General features: G+C 35.4%; 1 protein-coding gene across 1 annotated transcript in view; it reads left to right on the top strand.

The window, feature by feature from the left end:
- The window catches only part of CFAP299 (cilia and flagella associated protein 299), a 542,370-nt gene that overhangs the window by 464,949 nt on the left and 59,373 nt on the right, over positions 1 to 18,048 (top strand). The gene's annotated exons all lie outside the window — the stretch shown is intronic.

Here is an 18,048-nt window from a genome sequence, read left to right as displayed (position 1 = left end):
GCAAGATACTCTCGGTAGCTTGCCGGGCTCTCCGAAAGGGGCGGAGGAATTGAACTCGGGTTGGCCATGTTGGCTGCGTGCAAGGCAAATGCCCTACCGCTGTGCTATCGCTCCAGCCCACCACAAACACTGAAATAGTCAATAAAAATGGACATGTTGCCATTCTGAAAGATGAATAAATTTTGTAGATATTATGCCAAGTGAAATTAATCAAAGAGTTAAAGACAATATTTATGATATCAGTCTCACATAGAATCTAAAAAAACCTTGACTGTTCAAAAATACATTTGGAGATTGTAATCAGGTTTCGGGAGTAGGGAGAAGGGAAGTTTGAAAAGTTACAAACTTCCAACTATATGTAGAATAACTCTTAGGGATTCAATTTAAAACAATCTAATGGAAAATATACTTTAAAGTTGTTAAGATAGACCTGAAATGTTATCATCATACAAAAAGAAATATGCAACATAAAGCATGTCTTAGCTAACCCAGTAATCCTTTTTTAATATGTAAATAAATATCGAACCAACGTGTTATACATTTTAAGAATACACATCATGGGGCCAGAGCAATAGCACAGCGGGGAGGGCATTTGCCTTGCATGTAATCAACCTGGATTCAACCCTTAGCATCCCATATTGTCCTCTGAGTATGGACAGGAGTCATTCCTAAGTGTAGAACCAGGAGTAAACCCTGAGCATCGTCAGGTGTGACCAAAAAATTTAAAAAAAAGAGAATGCATGTCATGTCATCTTATATCAATAAAGTTAGAAAAATAAAGAGAATATGTAAGAAATAAATAAATTAGTTACCTGTTGATAAAAAGGAGCATCTTAAATGCCCATTGTCTTAAATGCCCATTGTCATTTATGACAATTTATGCCCATTGTATCTGAAAATGTAGCAAATAGTAATGACCTTTAGAAGAATGGTGTGTCTCAAGAGAATGGTGGTTTGGATTTAGGAAAAACTATTTTTGAGTCCAACAAAGACCATATGAAACAGGCTGTGAGGAAATTCTGTACATTAAGGTAGCCAAGGTCAACACCCTGACCAGGCCGGATGGAGAGAAGAGCCCATATATTCAGCTGGATCCTGACAATGACGCGTTGGAGGTTGCCAACAAAATTGAGAGCCTACAGATTGAGTCCAGTTGGCTAATTCTGAACGCATATTTTTTCATTGTTAAAGAAACAAAAAAGTGTTGTACATTAAAGTATAACTTAGAGATGTAGACTGAGACATCATTTGAGTGGGAATGACACAAGGGAATGACACAAATTGAGGAGAAAAATCAAAATGGAAAGATAGAAATTGTATGGATAGAGAAAGAGAAAGAGAGAATGAGTGTGCAGTTCTAGATAGATGGGAACAGTATTCCTCTATGAAAGGACAACAGAAAATAAGGAAAACTTTGTTTAGGATAGGAAATGTAAAAATAAAAGGTAGCGGAAGGTCATTTGGACCATTCTCTCCTTTAGTATTCTAATAATTTATTTTTGTTCTATAATCATCATATTTATGGACATGTCTACATTCTATAACTGTTTGGTGAATATAATAGAGAACAGATTAAATTACTTATGACTGTATCTTGTTGTATACCTTACATTTAAGAAGACTGAGCTTTAGAGTGACTCAAACCTCATTTACCATTCTGATTCTATTACTATGTCATTTTCTTTATCTTATAAAAGTCGGTAGCAGAGATGCGGAACCAAGATGGCCAAATAGGGAGAAACTGTGCCATTTCCTTTCATGATCACAGAATATTCACACCAGAACTTGGGTTGGTCTACAAAGAAATTTACTTTAAACCTAACAAATAAAAATTTTACAACACGGGGCTATAAGACAACACCCAGATGGATTGGAGATAAAGAGATAATTTTATTAAAATGCCACTTTGGGTCAATAAACTGAAATCAGGGAAATTTTATGATGTGGGAGCTTTACTCTAGGGTGCAATTGTGGCTTGCATTAAACACCCAGTACTTCAATCTTATGATCCTGCACAAGAAAGGAAGGCAAGAAACTGTTGTGTCTATGAAAGAGTCAGAGTTGTTTGGTGCCATCTTGGCAACTTCTCCAACTTTTGCTGATAGCAGTGCTGGTGGACGCCATATTGGATTTCACTCCCATAGTAACAGTCCCTAGGGCACATTCCTGAGTGCTCCACCCATCACTAGCAAAGATCTGAGTTAACTGGGGACTGAGAGATAATTATCAATTTTTTTTCTCCTGGCGATAAATATACCCTGCCTATGCCAGTCCTCATCTGACTGTTAGCAAATAGCCACACCCTTACAGAGTAAGCACTCTGAAAAATTTAAAGTAGAGCTAAGTGGTGTGTGTGTGTGTGTGTGTGTGTGTGTGTGTGTGTGTGTGTGCAGGGAGCAGAAGGTTGTCTTTTGTTGTGCTTCCACTACTGCCGAGTGCCAACCAGGCCCATTGTCTGTAATTCCCAAAGTGTGTTCTTCATCAAGAAGTGTTAAGGTTGTAGCCTCCTCTCAAACCAACCCTAGCACGAGTTCTCCAGACATTTCCCAGTGTGTTCAACCAAGTAGCCTAAAGGATTGTTGTTGCTGCCCATGCCTTTAATGCAAACCACTTGCACCTGTCCTGGAGTACAAGAGATATAACAGGGAGAGGAGTGACTCACCCACAGAGGTGGAACAAAGCACTGGATTGTATGAACTCCTCAGACAACAGAACCATCCAAGTCTCTCTAAAAGCTTCGGAGCAGCACTTGCGAAAATGCTCACTGAAATGAGTAAATCATGAAAGAAAATTGCAACAAAGACAGAGAAAGTCTAAGGAAAGTGAAGAAAGAAATCAGAAAATGAATAATAAGTAAGCTGATCTAAAAAATATAATTGAGGGGCTCAGCAACAGAATGGAAGCAGTCAAAAATCAAATTTGTGAGCTTGAGGGTAAAGTAATGGACATTCAAAAGACCAGAAAAAGAAGCAAGCATTAAAAACAATATGATGAAGAGAGAGAGAACAAGGGGGAATGCCCTGCCACAGAGGCAGGGTGGGATGGGGTCGGGGGGTTGGGGGGGTGGGGCGGATGCTGGGACCCGGGGTGGTGGAGGATGGGCACTGGTGGAGGGATGGGTACTTGATCATTGTATAACTGAAACCCAAGCACAAAAATTTGTAAGTCTACAACTGTACCTCATGGTGTTTCACTAATAAAAAAAATTTAAAAAACAAACAAACAAACAAAAACAATATGATAACCAAAAAAAGACTTTGCACAGCATGAATAGGAGCACCATTTGCATTATAGAGGTACCTGAAGAAGAGAGAAAGTGAAAAGGGATGGGATTCTTATTTTGAATAATTAATAACCAAAAGTTCCTCAAGCTGCGAAAAAAATTAGACTCCAGAACCAAAGTTTTCAAAGAATTATGAAAAAAATAAATCAAGTCATGCGATAAGACACATTATGATAAGTGTGTAAAAAGCTAAGGATAAAAAGTGACTCATAAGAGTAAAAAGAGAAAAGAGAGTCCTCATATGTTAGGGAACCCTCCCCCCAAAAAAATACCTGACCAGCAGATTTATCAATAGAAACCTTGACAGGTCACAATATATACAAAAATGTTAAATGAAAAAGAATAACAACCCTCTACACTCGACCCAGCAACATTTTCACTCAGATTGAAGGGGGAAATAAAGAATTTTAGAGATCTTTGCTCAGTTCTAAAGTTTATACTTTGTTTTATTTTAAGTGGGTCATATTTCGTTGTTAAGTTTTCATATGCTGGGGACTGGAGAGATATCACATTGAGTTGGACTGTTGCCTTACACATCTCCAGCCCAGGTTTGAACCCTAGCATTCCATACTCCATGCATTGCCAGGAATAATTACTGAGTGCAGATCCAGGAGTAACCCTTGAGAATAACCAGGTGTGACCCAAACAGCCCTCCCAAAAGATTTCATATGCATTGACTTACGTGTAACGTGTTTTACACTCAGCATTTCATATGGTTATATAAATATTTTAATATTATTTTAAACGACACATTTATTATTTTATTAAATATTTGTTAAATATAAATTTATATTTAAAATTCTATATTTTATATTATTTTTTCTCAATTCAATATTTGGCTCAAAAGGGTTTTAAGGTAGGGGCTGGAGATATAGTACAGTGGGTGGGGTACTTGCCTTGCTTGTGGCCAACCTGTGATCAATCCCTAGCACCCTGTGTGATCTTCTGAGCACAACCAGGAAAGATTCCTGAGTGTAGATCCAGGAGTAACCTCTGAGCACCACCAGCTGTGGCCCCAAAACAAACAAACAAATGAAACAACAACAACAATAACAGCATTTGACAAGTCTTACTGTTTGGGACCATAGAGATAGTACAGTGACTAAGGCACTTGGGTTACGTGCAGCTGAGCTGGGTTGCATCCCCAGCATCTCGTATAGTTCCCTGAGTACCACCAGGGGTCGGTCCTGAACACAGACCCTTAAGTAAGTCCTGAGCACAGATGGATATGGCACAGAAATCGGGTTGAAAGATGCATTCCGAAAGTTGACTATTGACCGAACACGATGGCTTCTCAATACCTCTATTGCAAACCGCAACGCCCAAAAGGAGAGAAAATAACAGAGAATGCCCTGCCATTGAGGAAGGGTGGGGTGGTGGGGGGTGGGGTGGGAGTGAGAGGAATAATGGGAACATTGGTGGGAGAGAATGGGCACTGGTGGAGGGATGGGTAAACAATCATTGTATGACTGTAATTCAAACATGAAAGTTTGTAAGTTTATAACTGTATCCCACGGTGATTCACTAATAAAAATAAAGAAATAAAATAAACTAATGCAAAAAATAAAATAAAAACAAAATCTCAAAATGTTTTCAAAGCTGAGAAGAAAAGAATTACACATACTTCTATAGCACATCTTAATATACTGATGTTGGAATAAATTTAGAAAATTAAAAATCATTAGTTTTTATATTGAATATTGGCTTAATCCTTTTGTTTTAAAAACAAAGTCTAGAGAAATTTTGGTCAAGTGTTATATAATAAACATTGTATTTAATAGAAGTAGTAAAGATAGTAGCAATGGTAGTAGCAGCAAACTTGTAGTAGAAGTTGTCACTGTCACTGTCCTCTCGTTGTTCATTGATTTTCTCGAGTGGGCCCGGTAACGTCTCCATTGTGAGACTTGTTACTGTTTTTGGCATATCGAATACGTTATGGGTAGCTTGCCAGACTTTGCCTGGCACAAAATTAATCTAAAAATAAAAATTTGCACAAAATAAATCTAAACCGACCTCTTATGGAATTAGACAATCTAATCTCCTTCATGAAATAAATATAAATCTACCAAAATAAAAAGTTATTGTCCAAAGAATCATTAGATTTTGATATCAGAGCTGAGGATCCCAAAGGGATTCTGAGATAAGGAAGTATCTTATATTTACTGATGAAAGTGGATATGGTATTATAGCATTGTACTTCACAATAAAATAAAATATTATTACGATTACAGTGCCAAAACTATGCTTTTTTTGACTGACCATTTTACCATTTAAGCTTTTTGGTAATTGAGCCTCCCTAGATAATGTGCTTGAATTTAGTCCATATAGGAACATTAAGAGAAAGAAAATATTATTAGACTAAACTTCATGATGAATCTTCCCATAAGTATCCACCGCCATCGAATTCCTGCTCTTGAATTAGTGGAAATTCTAGCCAAGTGTTAATATAATAAACATTATATTTAATATAATTAATGACAGATATCCATTTCTACTTCTAATTAAAATATGCTTTAACCAAGAAATATAACTTTTCTTAAAAGAATCGAATCCTAAAGACTTGAATCTACACAAAAATATTTCTATTGCTCAAGGAAATATCCCCTGAAAAGTTTTTACTTAGAAACTCCCTCACCCACAAGAGTGCCAAAATAACACCAAGGGAAGCCTACCAGAAAGCTTCAGCTCCCATCTTCTCATCGCTGCGATGGAGGAAAGGTTTTTGTTGTTTGTGACAGAGGGTTCAGCCCTAAAATTTTAACTGTTGTTTCTTTGGGGTGTTTGTTGTCGCTGTTGTTGTTGTCGTTGTTGTTGTTGTTTTTTGTTGTTTTCCATTTTGAGATTAACGAACAAAAGCGAAATATTTTTAAACAGCTTAGGGAGCTCGAAGTGTCTTTTATATTGGCATTTAGATTTCTCAACTCATAAATTCTTTTGCTATTTTCTCAGAGGTCCATATCATCTCTAACTTGGAGACTAGCAATGAACTGTGTTGCTACAGTTTAGGCATTTAAACTTTGTGTACAATAATATCTTGGCTGCAGGTAGTGCATAAATCCTGTGGGTTACATTCATCAGAGCTGTGAAAGGAGTCACAAAATACAAAATCAGCAACACTTAATTTTGCTGGTAGGATGTCTTATGGTGTTTAAACTTTAAAAACATTTAAAAATTTTTTGTTCTCCCTCATTCTTTTGTTTAATATTTGAAGCATGTAGATTTAGCTCTACTTTTCTGTGCAAGCTACAAAGTTTGGGGAAAGGTATCCAAGGTAGGGTAATTTCCATGCCACAACTTTATTCTTTCATTCCCTACCTTGCTTTGATGTTGTACCCGCCTGTATGGACATAAGTGAAAAATTGCTGCCTCTTCCATGACTGTACACTGTAGCACTGTCCTCCCATTGTTCATTGATTTGCTAGAGCGGGCACCAGTAACAAGAAGTTTCCATTGTTACTGTTACTGTTTTTGGCATATCAAATATTGAATATGTCATGGGTAGCTTGCCAGGCTTTGATGTGCGGGCAAAATATTCTCGGTAACTTTCCGGGCTCTCCGAGAGGGTAGGAGGAATCGAACCCGCGTCGGCAGACATATGAGGAAAAAAAATACTTTGGAAATAATATGCAAGCTGCATGTTCTTATGGGTATCAGTGTATTATTAGTTGTTTAAGTGTTCATTGCTACATTTACTAAAGCATGCTGCAAGTTCATTGACGTCATCTTTAGGTACTAATACTCACCAGTATCTCCCATCATCACTTGACTAGTGCTTTCTGTATACTTAAAGGCATAACTATATTTAATCCAGATGTTTGGAAATACATTTAAAATGCATACACTTTTGTGTGTGTGCAAAGGCATACATATATATACACTGATATTCTCATATTCTGCCTTAGATCCATATGATTTGAGCCCTAAGATCATAAGTCAAATTCTAATGCTAATATTATGCACCCAAATATTTGGAAAGCCTTATAACATAACATGAAAAAAGGTCTTATAGTTTGTTAATTCTTATAATTATTTCAAACTTCAAAAATTCAAAATCTTTAATAATTTACTTAACACAAATGTCAACAATGGTGATTCTGAATTTATCTGATTGTCTTTAATTTTTTCCACTACATTAACAGTAACAACTGACCAAAATTAGTTCGGTACTCATCAAATTTTACTAAATGCATGGGGTGTTTCAACAATGCAGAAAAAATGTTCAATTTTCTATAATAGTTTATTCAGGTATTTGCTCCAAGATACAATTTGAAATTTTTCCAGATTAAAATTTATGATTTTATTGTACTAATTATATTAATAATAAATTCATGATTATTTTAAACAAACATGGTAAATTATTATGTAATTGTCTAGCAATCATGAAGTACATGTATCAAAAAATATGTAGTTTTAGAGTCCTAGAAAATATTAAGACTATAAATCTGATAAGCAATAATATGTCTTGCCATTCTAAATTTTTCATCTGGAGAATATTAAGTTTTTATTGACTGAAATTTCTTAAATTTCAAATTTAAAAATAATTTACTTACTCTTAAATTCTAATTCTTTTATAAATTGAAATGTTTTAATATTTGACAGCAAAATGTAAATTATTTGCATTTTTCAAATGAACAGATGGCGCTGTGAAATTTAAAATACAATATGCTTAAAAGGCTGTTCAATCTCAGCATTAAAAAAATAAAACAGATTTGCAACATAACCGTGGTTTTTAATGGTTTAATTTGGTCGAATAATTGAGTTTTTGGAGGAACAAAGAAATTCAAAGAACTGTTACTCCACACTTTTACTAAGAAATACCTGAAATAGTTCAGGCTTTAAAAGAACGTTGGGGAGAGATCTCAAAGGATCGGAGCGTATCCCTGCCACACAAGAAGCCCTGAGTTTTGTCCTCGGGCCAGCATGCTATCCTGAGCACTGCCAGGTGTGGGCCTGGTGGCCTCCAGCACCAGACCAGAGCGCCAGACTTTTCAGGCCTGTTCTACGAGGCCACGTATCACTAGAATGACTTGCGGGATACTGAGCACTGGTGGGGTGGTCCAAGAAATTAATAAACAATAACTCAGAAGTTGATGTTTATATATAAAATCAAAATGCAAAGACAAGATTTCAAGAAACTGAATATATGCTTGATAATGAAGTCTTTTTCTGCAGCCAAAAAGAGAGTATGGGGGTAAAAGTGCTGGCCTGGCATGCAACCAACCAGGGTTTAATCCCCAGCACCGCATATGGTCCCCCAAGCACTGCCAGGAGTGAGTGATCCCTGAACACAGAGGCAGGAATGAGCCCTGAGTGTTGCCAAACAAACAAAAATAGATAAGTTTTTTGTTTTTGTTTTTAAAGTCATTGTTGTTTAGTGGAGTAGCACACCAAAGTTTACACTAAAACACATCTTTGTCATTATTGTCTGCACTGTCACTGTCACTGTCCTCCCGTTGGTCATCGATTTGCTCTAGCGGGTCCAGTAGCATTGCGAGACTTGTTACTGTGTTTGGGCTGGAGTGATAGCACAGTGGGTAGGGCATTTGCCTTGCAAGCGGCCAATATGGCCGACCCGGGTTCGATTCCTCCGTCCCTCTTGGAGAGCCCGGCAAGCTACCGAGAGTATCTTGCCCGCATGGCAAAGCCTGGCAAGCTCCCCGTGACGATTTTGATATACCAAACACAGTAACAAGTGTCACAAATGGAGACGTTACTGGGCCCACTAGAGCAAATCGATGAATAATGGGAGGACAGTGACAGTTACTGCGTTTGGCAAATCTGCACTGAAAAGAAAAAAATCTGAATATTATGAAGGCAAAGCTCTCTTCAAGATCTGTGCCATCCTCTCAGGGTTTAGTTTTGGAAGTGCTTCCAAATAAAATGAAATTGCAATTTAGGTCTTTTAATAAATGTTTGATAGCACTTTATTTTACTTACGTTGGCTTTCAATTTCTTGACTCATCCCCAGTTTAGCCTTTTGCTCTATAAGGGAGTGGAGTACTGGTTCATATTAGTGTCTATGTTTCAGATGTGTTTTTTCATACCTCTTCAGAAGTAAGTTGTCACAGCAATGCCTCCCTCCCTCGACCATAATGCTTCAATCCCTGTCTCCATCTCTCACATGCTCCCTAGCTTTTAAATTGTAGGTCACAATTTAAGGGGTCCCAGGGGTCAAGTATCTAACTGTAGGGGGTCACAAAATAATTGGCAACAGTAAAAGGGTTCTGAATTGCAGTGACCAAAGATTAATTTGAAGTCAGTTACAATCAGTATTTCTGGCAGCATTTGTGGAGTGAATATGGAGCCTGGATGGGAAAGGTTAAAGAAATCATTTTCTACTTCGAGTCTTTTGCATATGTTTATGCAGTTTTATAGGCACAAATTGTTAAGATTTTTTTTTCCATTGTATACTCTGAGTTCCTGTCTCATAGATTGTCTATTTCATGGAATTTACTTATGGGCTTTCAATTCCAGCCTATTAATCTTTATGTCTACATTAGTTCTAATATACTATTATTTTCATTACTATCACTTTATAATATAGTTTGGTGTTGGGTTATATATTGTGTCTCCTCTCTTCGTTTTCCTCAGGGTAGCTTTGGCATGTGGTTCCATACAGATTTAAGTAATGATTACTCTATTTCCTTGAGAACATCGCTGGAATTTTTATGAGACTGCATTTTAAACTGCATACTTTGAATGGGATATTTATTCTAATAAGGTTAATTATTACAGTCAGTGAACTCTAAATAACTTTTGTGCTTTTATATCTTCTTTTATTTAACAATGCTTCCATTTATTATAGATTCATTTGTACAGGTTATTAACCTCTTTTGTTAAGTTTATTACAGAATACATAATTCCTTCTTGAAACAATGATAAATGAGATAGTATTCTTTATTTCTCTTCAGCTTAGTGATTTGCATATAGAAATATATCAGGACTTTTTGCACTGATTTTGTAAACTGCCAATTTTTCTATACTGGATTATTTCCAGGGGTGTTTGGTTCTTTTGGGTTTGGTTCTTTTCTGTGGGCTGGGGGCCACATTTGGCAGTGCTTAGGCCATACTCCTGGCTCTGTGCTCAGGGGTCATTCCTGAAGGGCTCGGGGGACCATATGGAATGTTGGGGATCAAACCTGGGTTGGCCTCATGCAAAGCAAGCACTCTACACACGGTGTTATCTCTCTGGTCCCAAATACAAGAGATTTTAAAGTGACACTTAAAAGGTTTTTCAGACGTGGTACCATTTTCACTTCTTTTCCAACTTGAATTCCTTTTATATATTTTTCCTGACTGATGGGTTTAGCTAGGATTCCAAGACCCTATTGAGTAACGGTGGTAACAGGAGGCACATTTGTTCTGTTTCTGATCTTAGAGGAAAATCTTTTGGTCTTTTGCCATTGAGTATGATGGTAGCTATATGTTTGCCATAAATGGCTTTTATTATATTTGAGAATTTTCCTTTTATGCAAAACTTTTCTTCTAAATAAATATTGGATCTTGTCTAATGCTTTCTCTGCATCTATTGATATAATTATATGATTTTGTCATTCTTTTAGTTTATATGGCGTGTTGATATATATATGATAAATCATCTTTGAATTCAAAGAAAAAACTCCATTTTGTGATGATGTATATTTCTTTTAATATGTTATTGAATTTGGATTGTTAAGATTTTCTTAAAGATTTTTACATCTATGTTCATCAGGGATATTGGTGTTGGTGTTTTTTTTTTGGAATGACCTTTTCTGATTTTTTTATCAGGACAATTTTGGCATCATAAAGTGTACTTGGAGGTATTGCCCCTCTTATTTTAAAAGTGTTTGAAAAGTATAACTATTAGGTCATCTCTGATGGTTGATAACAGTTCGCTGGTGAACAAACAAATCTTCGTCTTAAGATTCCTTTGGGAGGAGGAGAGGAAGGAGTGAGTTTTGCTGTGATAATTTCTATGTTGTAACATGTATTTGGATTTTTCTTTTCTCTCTATTCAATTTTGAGGCATATAGTTCTAAAATTTGTTCCCTTCTTCTAGATTTTTGAATGTCTGTAGTAGTTTCAGATTTATACATTATATTACTGTGGTATCTGTCAAAACATATCTTTCATTTATGATACCATTATTAGTTTCTCCTCTTCCTTTTTATATTGGAAGGGAAATAGTTTTATGGAAAACAATACAAATTCTGAGGAGAACATAATAGGAGAGAGATGAAGAGAGAAATTTTTTATGAAAATCATGCCCTAAATAAGAATGTGAGCAACTCAAATACCTCTTTTATTTTTCTTAATGAACGTCTCTAATGTTTTTATAGCTTTGAAAAACTAGCTTTAGAATTTATAGATTTCAGTTGGTTTTTTATTTCTAATTTATTTATTTTATTTCTGCTATAATATTTTATAATTTTCTTTACTGTATTTTGGTTGTCTTCTTCCTCCTAAAGTTCATTTCACTATCATGTTGGATTGTTTGAGACTTTACTGTTTTGTGTTATAGCTGATTAACTATGAATTTCCCTTTTAGCGTTGTTTTCATTGCATTTTATAGGTTATGAAAGCTTCTTATCACTTCACTTCTGTTTGATTCCAGGTGTTTTATTACAGGTTATCTTTTGAGTGCCTCACTGATCTAGTGCGTATGTATTAAACTATTCCATTTTAATTATCTGTTGACACTTTTGCTTATGCCAGCATGTGATCTAGCTTCAGGACTGTTACATGTATTTTTTTTTTAAGGGAGGGGAGTGGGTTGGCAGTTTGTGGACTGAGCCATACAAAATAATGCTTAGGGTTTTATCCTGTGCTCAGAGATGACTCCTGGAAGGGTTTAGGAGACCAGTATAATTCCACGGTCAAACTCAGGTTGGCAGCATACAAGGCAAGTGACTTCCTTGCTGTACTATCTCCCCAGCACTGTTACATGAATTCTTGAGAACAATGTGCACTTAATTTTAAGAGTGTTGAGAGAGTACCTTCTTGTTGTATATTTATGGTTGTTGTTTCCTTGTTTATTTTTGTCCTGGTTCCTTTGTCCTTTCTTAAGAATAAATAGTATAAGTTCCTTACTACTATTGTATTATCATCATCATTCTTCAAGCTGCTAATAATTGCTTTATAAATTTTAATACTCAATCACATGGTACATATCTATTAATTAGTGTAAAATGTTCTTGGATAGATTGATCTTTGCATGTTTATAAAAATCACCATCCCAATTTCTTGATTTTTTCTTTGATATTAATCTTTTGTGTGATGTTCCAGTTCTGTTTTTGTCTTATTGATTGTTTTATTTTTTTTTTGGTTAGTTTTGTTATGAGATAATGCTGAGTCAATTCAGAACCTTATCTTTAACCTTACTTACAACTTAAGGTTCTAAGCTTATACCCTACTTTAAATTAAAAGCAAATGTATCTCAAATTTATTCTACAAGTTCCCATTATCACTCTCTACCTCCCCTTTTTTTTATGTTGTTGGTATTTTGATGGCTCTAAGTATAGTTTCTTTTCATTTTGAAGGAATAAAATACTAATATTTACATGCAAATAAGTTTCATGATCATATCACAATCATCCTGTTGTTCGTCAATTGCCTTGAGCAGGCACCAGTAACATCTTCGTCCTAGCCTTGAGATTTTAAAAAGCGCCATATTCAAGGCTCTTTCAGGGTTAGGAGAATGAGACCCATCATTGTTACTGGTATTTGGCATATTGGGTACGCCACAGGGAGTTTTCCAGACTCTGCCGTGTGGGCAGGTTACATTCAGTAGCCTGCCAGGTTGTCCAAAGTAAGAATAAGATAAAAAGATGTTGCATTTGCGGCTGCGTGCTTCCAGGAGCTGGGTTTTATAGTCTCTGGGTCTTGGCCATTGATGGGATTACATGGCGCCAGGGGGCCAGTTGGTGAGTGTGACCCCCGCCTACTGGAAGATGAAGGATCTGGGTGAAGGATGCTCAGCCCCGATCTGAGCAGGCTTAGAGATCTCAGCCCCGGGACCCTCATGCCTTTGCTCCTCTGCAGGTACCTTTATGCATGTGGAGAGTGGTCTCTGCAAGGTTGTGGCTGGTTCTGGTGGTCTTCAGCTGCTGGAGCTCTGCTCAGGGCGGGGAGGGAAATCAACCCTCTCCCCTGCAAAGGGCCCCGGCAAGGACAGCCACGTGCGGGGGCAGGAGACTCTGCTGCAAATAAGTTTAGTGGAAATATATTTAACTACTGCTTGTAAAACTCTTCTTAATTTCTTCAATCCTAAGAGATAAGCTCAGTGTGTAAAATATTTGGCTATTCTTTTCATTTAGAAATGTGAATATATCAAATACTCCCCTCTGGTCTGTAGTTTCTATTGAGATATGAGCTACCAGTCTTAGGATTTCTACTAAGTGCGACTGTTCTTTTCTCTGACTGCTTTTACCACCTCTCTTGATTTTTGCAATTTTAATTCATTGTGTCTTAATATTTATCTTTTAGGATTTATTTTCCTTGGAACTCAACTTTTCTGGATCTGAATATCTTTTTTTCATTCATTTACAAAGTATTCTGTTATTTCTTAAAATAAATTCTTGACTCCCTTTCTCTCTTCTTATTCTTCTGAATCTTCTATGGTGCAGATAATTTTTCCCCTTATCTTGTCTCCCAAAAAGCTGTTATCTCCATGCTTATTTTAAAAAGAAATAAATAAAAACATTTTCTGACTTACTGAAAACACGAGATTTTGATAGATTTCAGACCAAGTCTCTATTACAATTGTTGAGGAAGGTTTTTTTCCCCCTTAACCATTTATTTCTTCATATGCTAAAAAAAAATTAAATGAAGTGTGTTCCTTCTTCATATTGATGTCAGGCTTAGGTTGTTAGAAAAAAATCTGACTGCAATAATATTCTGGTAATTCCACAAATCTCAGGATGACTTTCATGTCACAATAAGGCACATCACACCAGCTTTTAAAATCTATACCACACATCAGAGAAAGCAAATCAGAATTACATATGTCAGGATCAATATAATGCAATAAGAAATACTCTTAAGGCAAGAATATATTTTTAGTGTAGAGTAATCTCTTTACATTCAAGAAACCTGTGTTCCTTTGTGTGGGTTATTTTTTTTTCACCATATGCAGGAAATTATGTAGCCTTTGACATAATAATATACTTAGAACTGTTTTAAAGCAGAATTTATCTGACACTTCCCAGGAAAAAGTATATATTTGATTTTTCTTTATTTGAGGGATGCCAACCACAAGGCAACAAACCATTAATTAATCCTTCTTAGAGATAAAAAAAATGTGTGTCTGAGACCCTAGATGAGTCGTATTTATTGAGATTCGGCATTCTGTGGCCCTTTCATCAACATATCAAAGAAAAACAAATAAGCCAATAGTGTACTCTACTGTCTAATAAAGATCTAAATGTATTGAAAAATGGAACTGGAATTTAAGATTCCATAGTGTTTCTTGTGCAAAACCTTCTCTGTCACCACTGGAAAAAATTAATATTCAAAAATTAATATTCAAGTTTGCTTAGAGAATACTTGAATGTGATATTACCACCACAATCTTCCCACTTCCCACTTAATACACCGGGAAGAAAAGTGTGGTTCTCATGGACAGAGTGCAGAAGGTGGATTCTTGGTCACAGTTGCCCAAGAAAGTCCTGAGGGCTCAGTAACACCATATCAATTAGTCACAAGAGCATATCAATTATCAGGGTCCATTGGTGTAGCTGAATAACAGTATTGAATAGTATCAGGGGACTTAATAGGCCTTCTAGAATAATGCATTTTATTGATTATTAAAAGATATCTTTGACTGATTAAAAATTAACAAATTAAATAGAAATGAGAAATTTCCTCAGTTTATCAATCTTACCCTTTTTAATATGATTTTATCACTTTTTAAATAATTTTTTGTATCTTGAAAACTTTTCTTGATATTGGTCATTAATTTTGATTTTTTTAACATATTTACTCACTTCACATTCTCTGAGATTTTTACAGATGAGGATTTTCATAACATTTGGAGTTTGAGTCCTTTAGTTCTTCATATATTTTCCCAGTGTCTCTCCCTGTCACTTCTCTTGAATCTGCCTTTCTCACTTCTAGAACTAGAGTTGCACAGGTTAGTTTAAGAGATGTTGTGCTGTTGTTTTTTATGGTTCTAATTGCATGCTTCAAGTTCACACATTATTTTTCCCTTTGCAGTGTCTGTCTCCCATTGATTGCATTTTTTTCATTTCAGCTGCAAAACATTTCCTCTCTAAAATTATATTTTGATTATTCTCCTATCTTAATGTCCATTTCTTCATGCAATTTTAACATACCTGTAAGATATATCGTAGATTCTTTATAATTACATTATATTTCCATTCATTGACTTTTTTCTTTTTCTTTTCCTGGTATGTTATTTGGCTATGGATTACGTTTTTCTGCCCCTTTTAAGACTGTTTTTATTGATGATTTACAATACTGCTACTTATACTTTTCATGCATGCATTATTCTACCACTTCTCTCCTCTAATCTCCTAAGGGTCAATTCCATTACCCCTTCCCACAGAAGCGCAGTTTTTTAGAAAACATCTCTAGTTCAGATTCCTTTGGCCACTTGTTCTCTCACTACGTTTAGTTATGTTGCACATGTGAGAGAGATCTTTTTTTAATTGTGGAATTAATAACACCTTCACATACATAAATTAATAAAGCTAACCTGAAATTTCACAAAATTATAAATTAATGACTGGTTAATTAAAACATTATAACTCTGTATATCTTTCATTTGTTATGGACATATAGATTTTAAATATGACAAATTCTATGCTAACATTTTAAATAGTATGATAAATTCTATGCTAGTACTTTTTAAAATTTACATGAAATAGAAAATGCTACAAATATACTTTTTAATATAGAATTTAATAACCATAAGGAGATGAGAATTTGAGCAAAATTTGAATTGCCTATAAAATATATGTGTGTTTTACCCTTACAAGGTAATATTAGCTATATGTTAGAAAATATTTTATATTTTCATAAAAATGTAATATTTACATAAAAGTATAAAAAAGTCTCAGATAATGCTTAAGTAGTATCTTCAGTAATAATTATTATATAAAATAGCAATAGATATTTTTAAACTACCTAAATTGACATAGAACATTCTATATAAATGTAGCATTAATTTATAATGGTCAAAAGCATAAATACCCTTAGCAAGCAAAGAATAATCAGATCTTTTATAATCTCACAAAGAGCAACCATATGTGTCCTGAGTAAATGCCATACTCGATGGCAAAGTGCCAAAAATTTGTCGTGTCCTGTAAAGATTCTTTAATTCACCGATTGCAATATTGGTGTCCAGGCTATGAATTCCCTAAACTGTTTCTGTCTATGAAGCATTTTATCAATCCTTCAAATCTGAATGATAATCTGGATAGATATTCTTATTCCTTCAAATCTGAATGATAATCTGGATAGATATTCTTAGTGAGGTGTTCATTTCATTGAGTTTTTTTCTTTTGTTATAAATTATATCCTACCATTCTTTTCTGATTTGTAAAGTCTTATTTAATAGATCTACTGTGAATATTATGGGATTTCTTTTGTATGAAAGTTCCTTTTTGATTTTGCTTTTTTTAATATTCTGTCTCTGTTTTGGGCTTTGGTCATTCTGAGTACATTGTGTCTTAGTATTTATTTTCTTTGGTTCTGAAGGGGTCATAATAGTGACTAGGATTAGGTTATATCAAACAGACTAAACATAAAAGATATTGAAAGTCATGCTGAATAGCCAGATTACAACTGAAGAGTAAAGTTCAACTACTCTTGATTTTTGAGAATTTAGATTATATAAGAACAGGGCTAAAATCTAGAATCAAATAACTCCATTTATTAAAGAACTAAAATCGATAAACAGGGAAGCCAGCCTAAAAATTAATCAATCTGAGTGTTAGTCAGCGATGATTATCATAGAGCAGTAAGAAAAGAGATATGGTTAACACAAACAACATTTCTAAGGAAGACATTATTTGAATGTTAAAGCAAGTTGACAAGTTCGCTATAATTAAGACGGAGGGGGGGGGAAGTCAAAGATAACTCCATTATTTCTACTGAAATAGGAAATGAGCAAAATTATAATTTGTTTTGCCTTTAGAGTTTATTTTTGCTGTATAAAATTTTTCCTCAAAACATAAAAGGTATCAGATACTATCAGTGTCACAAAAGGTGATACTAAAAGAATTTGAACAAAGAGAAATAGTTTTCAAAGGGGAGATGGTGAGTCTGTTCTGTACTTGTCATTTATGAGGATGACGGCATATCCAATGTCCTGAAGGTCTTTGAATAATAACATTCTGTTTCGCAGACACCAGCTCTGGTCAAGAGACCTAAATATGAGCAAAATAGACGTGCTCAGGGCCAGAGCGATAGGACAGCATGGAAGGTGTTTGCCTTGCATGCAGCTGACCTGAATTTGATCCCCAGCATCCAATATGTTCCCCCAAGCACTGCCAGAAGTAAATCTTTTTTTTTTTCTTAAATTTTTATTAGTGAAACACCGTGAGGTACAGTTGTAGACTTACAAATTTTTGTGCTTGGGTTTCAGCTATACAATGATCGAATACCCATCCCTCCACCAGTGCCCATTCTCCACCACCACTGATCCCAGTACCCCTCCCACCCCACATTCCCCCCATCCCACCCTACCTCTGTGGCAGGGCATTCCCTTTTGTTATCTCTCTCCTTTTGAGTGCTGGACAGACATAGAAAGATTGAATTCATCT

Source organism: Sorex fumeus, unplaced genomic scaffold, assembly GCF_029834395.1.
Source record: "Sorex fumeus unplaced genomic scaffold, SorFum_2.1 ptg000013l, whole genome shotgun sequence".
NCBI lineage: Eukaryota > Metazoa > Chordata > Mammalia > Eulipotyphla > Soricidae > Sorex > Sorex fumeus.
This window is presented reverse-complemented; position numbering and strand designations above follow the sequence as displayed.